Below are 10,575 nucleotides of genomic sequence, written 5' to 3' on the forward strand. Positions count from 1 at the left end.
CACCTAGAAAATGTAGAGAAAAAATGAGCCTCTAGCATAGAAACGCTAGCCCTTTCTAAGGCTTTCTGGGTGACTCACCACACGCAACAGCACTCTCACTCAGACAGACACAGCTCTCTCGTCTTGTGATGTTCTCCCTCGCCACTGGACAAACATGTTTGGGGTGGGGTGGGGGGGGTGGGGGGGGGTGGATGAGGCATCATGTATCAAAGCATCAGTGAGCATGTGAAAGAGGTGCGATGGCCTGGCATCAGAGGCATCACTCAACTGCAACGCTTCCTACAGACACAGCCTCTTAGCTTTGAATCTCAGACATTGTGTTGTGACCCTCTCTCTCGCTCTCTCTCGCTCTCTCTCTCTATTTCTCTCTCTCTCTCTCTCTCTCTTCTTTTGTGTTGTGTTGTTGTTTGACTTGACTGCCTGAGTCCCTAATTACAACAGAAAATGTGAAAAATGAAGCTTCACGTTTACTTACATGTTAATTATTAATTTAGCAGATGGTTTATCCAAAGCATCTTATGATAGAGATATATATTTGCATTTTTTTGTTCTAGCGGAACACTAGGGGACATGTTTTGCTGATATATGTATTTATGTAAAATGCTACAGCAACACTTCCCATTTGGGGATCAATAAAGTCTATTTTTCAGTCTGTCGATGAAGCTAATTTAGAGGGAGTTACACATCAGAGGTGCTTAATTAGAAAACATCTTCTCTAACATGCAGATGTCATGAAAACAGCATGCTTTTACCTTTTTTTTAATGACAGTGGAGCCGTGCTTCAACGGAACCTGTCACAGACAAGCCATGGCTGGATCAGAACAGTGAAGAAAAATAATAATAATGCATTTTATTTGTATAGCACACAAAGATGTCTCAAGGTGCTTAACAGGGTCACAATAGCAATTTAAAACAGTGCATTCAAAAACAATACAGAAAAGAAATTAAAAAAACAGAAACCAGGACTTTAGGCGAAGGCAGATATAAAAAGATGGGTTTTGAGGTGGAATTTAAAAGAAGGGATGGAGTCCAAAGCCCTAATGTTCTCCGGGAGCTTGTTCCAGAGTCGTGGCCCCAGCGAGGAGAAGGCACGATCTCCCATTTTGGACATATTTGTCCGGGGAACTGCAAGAAGGTTTGCTTGTCCTGACCTAAGAGTCCTTGGTGTGAGATGAGGGGTGAGGAGATCCTGGAGAAACGGGGATATTTTCACTGGGATCCAGTGACATCAACCGAACACAAAATGGACCCTGACATGTCAACAGCTAGTTTGGTGTTTTCTTGACTTTGTGGTTCAGTGATAAGAGAAGTTTATTTTCTGCCAAGCAAGATGCAGCATCAGGAGCTGCCATAAACATTTCCCTGGCGTCTTACACCTGCATTCATTGAAGTCTGACAGCGTGTGTGATAGGGATAATTGCCTTGACATGTCTTCAAACTCTATACGTCAGATTTTGGAGTTCAAAGATTAACAGAAGGGGGAGGGGGGGGGGGGGGGGGAGCATATCCAGCCAGCAAGATGTCTAGCCTGTCAAAGTAAAAACCCACCAACCTGTCTGACACCAATGGATACAAACCCCTGCGCTAAATTATAGGTTTATAAATTACTTTGCTGTAAAAGTGTACTGTTTGTTTACACTCATTTACTTCATGTGATCATATTAGTATTGATAGGGCTGACAGAAATGTTGACAGACAACAATAATGAGTTACTTAATTTTTAATAGGATACAAGATTGTGATGCTGTCATCAAATAGCGCAAATGCCATAAATTACCAGATCTCCAGTCTGAAACACACATTGAGCATCATTTATAGCATCATAAAGGTGATATAGCCATGTAGTAAATATGACAGAGCAGATGTCATTAGCATAACACAGCCATTTCAGGTTTATGACAGAAGCAATACAAGTCATTATGTTCAGAGTCACTTCATGTGTTTACCTCTGCTATTGATGAGGGGAGAGACAGGAGGCAGAGCAGTGCTACCTTTTCTTTTACAGAAAGTTCAAAGCTCAAAGTATGAAGCAAGAAAAAAAACAATAGACAATAGTTTAAATTGGGACAGCTGTCCAATTATATGAAAAAGGCATTTTCTGCTAGATTTGATTTCCCTTCCATTTCATCTTCCTAATTGGAATGTGTTCAGGGCAGGGAGTTGTTGTGCAAGTTGTTGAGTCTTATTTCAGTGTCAGTGAGACACCTTATCTTAGATTGGCTATTCATTGTCAAAATGCCTGCAAATGGTTATGCCCATAACAATAACCCTGTGTCTTTGGTAGGGTGGGAACACAGTTCTAACGTATACAAACAGAATATTACAGAATTGTATACTATATATACAGTACTGTGCAAAAGTTTTAGGCAGGTGTGAAAAAATGCTATGAACTAAGAATGCTTTGAAAAATGTAAACAATAAATGTTTATTTTGTATCCATTTACATGGTAAGACTGAGCACAGCAACAAGACACAACGTAGTTATACTGCATCAGCAGGGTCTCTCCCAGACAAAGATTTCAAAGCAGACAGGGGTTTCAAAATGTGCAGTTCAAGCTCTTTTGAAGAAGACGTTGAGGATCGAAGACGCAGTGGTCAGCCAAGGAAACTTAATGCAGCTGATGAAAAACACATCAAGCTTATTTACCTTCGAAATCGGAAGATTTCAAGCAGTGGCATCAGCTCAGAACTGGCAGAAACCAGTGGTACCCAGGTACAGACATTTACTGTCCGGGGAAGTCTGGCCAGAAGTGGTCTTCATGGAAGAGTTGCAGACAAAAAGCTCTACCCCGACAAGGAAACAAGGCCAAGTGACTGAACTAAGCACGAAAACATAGAAACTGGGGTGCAGAAACATGGCAGAAGGTGCTCTGGACTGATGAGTCAAAGTTAGGAATATTTGGCTGTAGAAGGAGGCAGTTTGTTCGCCGAAGGGCTTGAAAGAGGTACAATAATGAGAGTCTGCATGCAACAGTGAAGCATGGTAGAGGTTCCTTTCCAGTTTGGGGCTGCATTTCTGCAAGTGGAGTTGGAGAGTTGGTCAGGATGAATGGTGTCCTCAATGCTGAGAAATACAGGCAGATACTAATCCATCATGCAATACCATCAGGGAGGCGTATGATTGGCACCAAATGTATTCTGCAGCAGGAACATAACCCCAAACATACAGCCAATGTCATTAACAACTATCTTCAGCTTAAAGAAGAACAGAAAGTCCTGCAAGTGATGGTATGACCCCCACAGAGCCCTGATCTCTACATCATCGAGTCTGTCTGGGTTTACATGAAGAGACAGATGAATTTTAGGAAGCCTACATCCACAGAAGATCTCTGTGGTTAGTTCTCCAAGATGTTTGGAACAATTTACCAGCCGAGTTCCTTCAAAAACTGTGCGCAAGTGTATCAGGAAGAATTTATGCTATTTTGAAGGCAAAGGGTGGTCACACCAAATATTGATTTCATTTAGAATTTTCTTCTGTTCCTTCACTGCATTTTGTTAATTTATGAAGAATTGATGAAAATAAACTGTTAACACTTCCATTTTTGAAAGCATTCTTAGTTTACTGCATTTTTTCACACCTGCCTAAAACTTTTGCACAGTACTGTATATATATATATATATATATATATATATGTATATATATACTGTATCGCAACGGTGTTAATTAACGGACGGCACGTGTTATCGGCAAACTTTCGCATTGTCATGTGAATCCATTATTAAACTGAAGTTATAGATTGTAAATCCATTATAGTCCGATAACTGACATATTTACGCTGTATATAGTATATAGTGAAAAGGTGAACATGGAACAGACAAAATGAGCAGATTAGAGAAAATATGTGTCGATTAGCAGCCCTAAATCTGCTTTTAATGCGTGTGCTGAGGGGGGAGCTTCTGTGAGAACGCAGTAAGCCTTGCTCCCAGGTTACAGGGCGGCTGTCCTCTGAGGAGATGATGCTTATTGGTTTGGTTAAGCAAGGCTCTCTGCTGAGATCAAAGCGGTAAACGGTTTATTTATTAATACGTGTGGCAGCATTAAAAATAAATGCCTCTCCGCTACAGACCATAGGGCAGAGAAAGAGTGTTTTGAGGGGGTGGAAGGGTGTGTGGGCTTGTGTGCATACAGAAAGGGGGGGTGTTGGGGGTTTGGGGGGGGGGGGGGGGGGGTAGGGCCTATGGTGGGGTGGCAGCGTTATTTCCTTATCAGCGCCGGGCCCTGGGAAGCTGCCTAGTACCATCTGGAAAATGCATTCCAAATAAGCCGGGCGCACTGAGAGTCATGCCTGGAAGGAGTTGGATTGAGAAGCGAGAATTAGATGGTGGCGGGGGCCAGCGAGCCCGTTTACTGATGAGGGAGACGGGGGATTGGGGGGGGGAACTCACACAGAGCCTTGAGGGGAACCAACAGCATTGATAAGTTGCAGCTCTTCATGTTTCAAATTCAATCCTGTTAGGGGTGTGTGTGTTTGTGTTTTCGTGTGTGTGTGTGTGTGTGTGTGTGTTTTCGTGTGTGTGTGTGTGTTTGTGTTTTTGTGTGTGTGTGTGTGTGTGTGTGTGTGTGTGTGTGTGTGTGTGTGTGTGTGTGTGTGTTTGTGTGTGTGTGTGTGTGTGTGTGTGTGTGTGTGTGTGTGTGTGTGTGTGTGAGTGCAAGTGTGTGTGTCTGTGTGTGTGTGTGTGTGGGTCACGCTTTTTGAGGAACTTTTTTGGGAGCTATAGTTTAAGCCTTCATACATCGTAACATTAGCATGTTACAGTGAGCTTCTTTCTGATAAAGTTGCTGTGTAGTGGTTTGAATGGCTGATGGCACACACTCTCAAACTGTGCTCAAATAGTGTTTAGGTGTCAACACATGCTTTGAGCCAGTGTATTTATATGATAGAGCGAACAAAACTGAAAGTCATGTCAGAAAGTCAGATTTTGTCCGGATGTTTCTGTAGGGTTAATGTTTCTCCATTAGATACCTAAAAGATGTTTGTGTTTGTGTTTCTATTTCCGACAAGAAAATAGCATATTGTCAATCACTGTCCATTCGCAATTTGGCAAAATTGACTTTGCATGCGTCATCGCATTTATGCTTCCCTTCAGAGTGTATGGGAGCATCTCAGATATGTGTGCCTCAGCCTAACAGCCTCACGCTTTAAATATGTGTTGTCCTGGAACTGAATTAGTTATGTTATCTGCAACACTGGCAAGCCTCCAACAGCCTGAGGCTTTGAAAGTGTTCAGTGTCAGAACAGTATTCAGGATCCAGCTCGCCCGTTCGTCCCTGTTCACAATGTCATGTTTACAGATGTACCCCCTCGCTGGGTGATTCCTTTCTCAATCCACCTGTGTCCTTATCTGGCTAATCGGAACCACTCGCCGGCCACCTACATCAAGGCCATTTTCCAATTCCAGTGCCATCGCTCGCTCCCATCTCAGCCCTGTCTTTATCACCGGCGCCTCCTCTCCAAATGCTGTGTCACCCAATCATGTTGAGTCCTTTGTCCCCTCGGGCGCAGCCATCTGGCTTCTAGACTATTCCACCAGTTCAATTTCCATGGTTTCCTGTATCTGTGATCTGAATTCCTAACCCCCAGATTCCACTGGGTGCGACTGTGACGCATCCACCGCAGCTGATGGCGGCCACCCTAGACATTGCTTATGACACCACCACCAGATGCGCCTCAGCGTGTTTCAGAAGCCTCCCAGAAGCGACTCTCCACTCTGATTTGCTAAAAATACGCGCTCAGTCTATTTATGGCGGAAGCTGTGACAGTAACTGAAGTCTTTGTAAGAAAGGAAATGCGTTGTGTTCTCCTCCAGCTAATAGGCTCTGTATGAGACGCAAAACTATATTAAATAAGTGTGAGGATTCATGTATTTTTAACAACTAAAATACAGCCATGAATCCTAGGTCCATGTTGTTATTGAGTTAAAGGCCTTCATTTTGTCTGTAGGCTACGGCACAACAAAGTAGGAAATAACAACACTAAACACAATTAAAGCAGACAAAAAAAGAAACCAATTAACTACGTAGCCAAGTTTGTAGAAGCACATAAATCAAGGGAGGATTACCAAATCAGGGAGCCAATAAAATTGGGCAGACAAAAGGAATGAACCAGTGGTAACACCGACTTAGCCACACACACACACACACACACACACACACACAATCTTATCATCATCTGATACTACAAAATAATTTCATTTCACCACCTCGTCTCTCAATTTCTTTTGTCCCTGTGTGTGCTGTGTCCCTGTGTGTGCTGAGTCCTGTGTGTGCTGTGTCCCTGTGTGTGCTGAGTCCTGTGTCCCTGTGTGTGCTGTGTCCCTGTGTGTGCTGTGTCCTGTGTGTGCTGTGTCCCTGTGTGTGCTGAGTCCTGTGTCCCTGTGTGTGCTGTGTCCTGTGTGTCCTGTGTCCCTGTGTGTGCTGTGTCCCTGTGTGCTGTGTCCCTGTGTGTCCTGTGTCCCTGTGTGTGCTGTGTCCCTGTGTGTGCTGTGTCCCTGTGTGTGCTGTGTCCCTGTGTGTGCTGTGTCCCTGTGTCCTGTGTCCCTGTGTGTGCTGTGTCCCTGTGTGTGCTGTGTCCCTGTGTGTGCTGTGTCCCTGTGTGTGCTGTGTCCCTGTGTGTGCTGTGTCCCTGTGTGTCCTGTGTCCCTGTGTGTGCTGTGTCCTGTGTCCCTGTGTGTCCTGTGTCCCTGTGTGTGCTGTGTCCCTGTGTGTGCTGTGTCCCTGTGTGTGCTGTGTCCCTGTGTGTGCTGTGTCCCTGTGTGTGCTGTGTCCCTCTCTGTCCTGTGTCCCTGTGTGTGCTGTGTCCTGTGTCCCTGTGTGTCCTGTGTCCCTGTGTGTCCTGTGTCCCTGTGTGTGCTGTGTCCCTGTGTGTGCTGTGTCCTGTGTCCCTGTGTGTCCTGTGTCCCTGTGTGTCCTGTGTCCCTGTGTGTGCTGTGTCCTGTGTCCCTGTGTGTCCTGTGTCCCTGTGTGTCCTGTGTCCCTGTGTGTCCTGTGTCCCTGTGTGTGCTGTGTCCTGTGTCCCTGTGTGTCCTGTGTCCCTGTGTGTGCTGTGTCCCTGTGTGTGCTGTGTCCCTGTGTCCCTGTGTGCTGTGTCCCTGTGTGTGCTGTGTGTCCCTGTGTGTCCTTATCCCTGTGTGTCCTGTGTGTCCTTATCCCTGTGTGTCCTGTGTATCCCTGTGTGTCCTTATCCCTGTGTGTCCTGTGTGTCCTGTGTGTCCTTATCCCTGTGTGTCCTGTGTGTCCCTGTGTGTCCTGTGTGTCCCTGTGTGTCCTTATCCCTGTGTGTCCTGTGTCCCTGTGTGTCCTGTGTCCCTGTGTGTCCTGTGTCCCTGTGTGTCCTGTGTCCCTGTGTGTGCTGTGTCCCTGTGTGTGCTGTGTCCTGTGTCCCTGTGTGTCCTGTGTCCCTGTGTGTCCTGTGTCCCTGTGTGTGCTGTGTCCTGTGTCCCTGTGTGTCCTGTGTCCCTGTGTGTCCTGTGTCCTGTGTGTCCCTGTGTGTGCTGTGTCCTGTGTCCCTGTGTGTGCTGTGTCCCTGTGTGTGCTGTGTCCCTGTGTGCTGTGTCCCTGTGTGTCCTGTGTGTCCTGTGTCCCTGTGTGTGCTGTGTCCCTGTGTGTGCTGTGTCCCTGTGTGTGCTGTGTCCCTGTGTGTCCTGTGTCCCTGTGTGTCCTGTGTCCCTGTGTGTGCTGTGTCCCTGTGTCCTGTGTCCCTGTGTGTCCCTGTGTGTCCTGTGTCCCTGTGTGTGCTGTGTCCCTGTGTGTGCTGTGTCCCTGTGTCCCTGTGTGCTGTGTCCCTGTGTGTCCTGTGTCCCTGTGTGTGCTGTGTGTCCTTATCCCTGTGTGTCCTGTGTGTCCTTATCCCTGTGTGTCCCTGTGTGTCCCTGTGTGTCCTTATCCCTGTGTGTGCTGTGTGTCCCTGTGTGTCCCTGTGTGTCCTGTGTGTCCTGTGTGTCCTTATCCCTGTGTGTCCCTGTGTGTCCCTGTGTGTCCTTATCCCTGTGTGTCCTGTGTGTCCCTGTGTGTCCCTGTGTGTCCTGTGTGTCCTGTGTGTCCTTATCCCTGTGTGTCCTGTGTGTCCCTGTGTGTCCCTGTGTGTCCTGTGTGTCCTGTGTGTCCTTATCCCTGTGTGTGCTGTGTGTCCCTGTGTGTCCCTGTGTGTCCTGTGTGTCCCTGTGTGTCCCTGTGTGTCCTTATCCCTGTGTGTGCTGTGTGTCCTGTGTGTCCCTGTGTGTCCCTGTGTGTCCCTGTGTGTCCTTATCCCTGTGTGTCCCTGTGTGTCCTTATCCCTGTGTGTGCTGTGTGTCCTGTGTGTCCCTGTGTGTCCCTGTGTGTCCCTGTGTGTCCTTATCCCTGTGTGTCCCTGTGTGTCCTTATCCCTGTGTGAGCTCCGGGGAGTGGGCGGCAGGCACATAATGGAGCATTGAAAGCCGGCTGTGTCAAAGGAAAAAGGCCAACGCGTTTTTCTTCGCCTCTCCTCTGGCAGTTGTGGCAACTCATTTGCCAACGCCAGGGCGTATAACCACTAATCCAGTGACAGGTTTAGGAGCCTTTTCACCCCCGAGTCGGGCTCTCTCCCCAGGCCTTCAATTGCTCCAGTCATCCATGTGAAAACTGGAGGACTGCCGCAGCTCTAGATCTTTTTTGCTTTTACGGCCAGACTTCTTGCTATTTTATAAATGCCATAAGATTTCATCACTGATGATGCGTGCAAATGCACCAAAAGGAAATGTTTGATCACATCATGGAGTCTGTCTAGACTGCCCACACAGTCATTACATCAGTTCAAGTTAAAAGGATTCATTTGTGAAGGATACAAAGTGGCTCTTTATCCTAATTTACAAATGTACAAGCTGTTCTGCATAATTGTGTAGTTGGAGACAATATTGATATGCATATGTGCTGTCATACCTGGTTATGCCATACTGTGATATTCCTTTCCCCAGTCTATTACATTGTTATGAATGTCTTATTACATGGTCATAAAATTGAAATGTTTACCAAAAGGAATAGCTTCTATGCTAACACTAATGACTAATGGTGGTTTGTAGTAGCACTTTCACATTCCAAACTTACACAACCAGAACCTCAACTCTATGAAATGTAAACTCAGGGTCACTGAAGATGTATGGGATGCGAAATGCCTTTTTAGCTTCTGAAATGCCAACATAGCTGCTTTTGTTTGAGACAGATGTTATCATAGATAGTTTATTGTGACTTATCTCTCAAGACAAGAACAACTAAAGACAGATGGGGGAGTTCTTTTTTCTGAGGAGGACTTCTTTTTTTTGTTATATATATATATATATATATATTGTGTGCTCTTTTCTGTTCATGGTTTCATCCATTTTCTTTGAAGACAGGTTGTTTGGCAGCACTGGAGTGGACTGCAGTCTGAGAGGATCCTCTGTGATTTAGTGTCTCCTAAACAGCAGCCTGCAGCCTCTCTCTGTGTGGTGTGCACATTAGAACTGACGGGGCCACTGTGCAGCCTCCCCCATCCCAATGAGCTGCAGACAACTCTCCATTTCCGCCGCCTGATTGGGCTGTCCCGCGCCATGGAAGCAACTGTCTATCATAATGTGTGCAAATGAGGAAAAGGTAAAGTAAGAGAAGGAAAGATTCAAAGTGCTCCCTGCACCGAGATTCAATTGAGCACCGGAGCTATTTATATCCTAAACAGAACGAATCCCTGTTTTCTTACTGTACTGTACTGTTTTTTTGTGTTTTTTGTCCCCATTACAGAACACTGATTTTGCTCCACATCTCTGGGAAAACTAGACCTTATAGAAATGCACATTTCATTTTGCGTGCAGATATCTCTGCTGCACTGATTCCATTTGTTAATTTAAAGTGGGTTAAGATTAGATTAGATTAGATTCAACTTTATTGTCATTGCACAGAGTACAAGTACTGAGACAACGAAATGCAGTTTAGCATCCAACCAGAAGTGCAAAATAGCAATAAAAGTGCATAGTATGTCCATATGTAAAGTGAAATAAGTGAACAAATAAGATATATACAGTAAGAGTTAGGTATGAAATATGAAGAGAATTGGGACTAGCAGCAATTGAGGTAGGAAGTGTAGATAGATATGAAATATATACAGTAAAGTGCAGGTGTAAGTATTAGTGGTGGTAATAAGTAAAGAGAAGTGAATGAGGTAGTAGTAAGCTGAATTCTTTGAAACAACCCAAAACCTGGAGCACTCCATCAGGGATGCGGTGCACATTTGTCTCACAAATTGCTGGATTCAGGAACCAAAAAAGCCAAGTCTATGTGACAGAGACTGATGGCAGTGGAGGAGAGGTTTCTTTCCAACTGAGAGAAGTATTTCTTCTCCCCTCTGCGAGCGGCAGTGTCTTCCATCCTTCAGGCGGGAATGAAATTGACCCTTGATGCCTCTAATTTTTTTTTCTTTGGGAGCGAGGTGATCAAACCTTACCGGCAGGCATCGTAATGGCTCCAGTCCGAGGCACCCCCGACTGGGAAGACAAATAGAGTAGGACTTTCCAACTCAGCACTTTCAACTCTGCTGAAAACCTGAGTCTAGTTTTGAGTGATTGAGTGAGCGAGAGAGAGAGACAGAG

Source organism: Sprattus sprattus (genome assembly GCF_963457725.1).
Source record: "Sprattus sprattus genome assembly, chromosome: 13".
NCBI classification, from domain to species: Eukaryota; Metazoa; Chordata; class Actinopteri; order Clupeiformes; family Clupeidae; genus Sprattus; species Sprattus sprattus.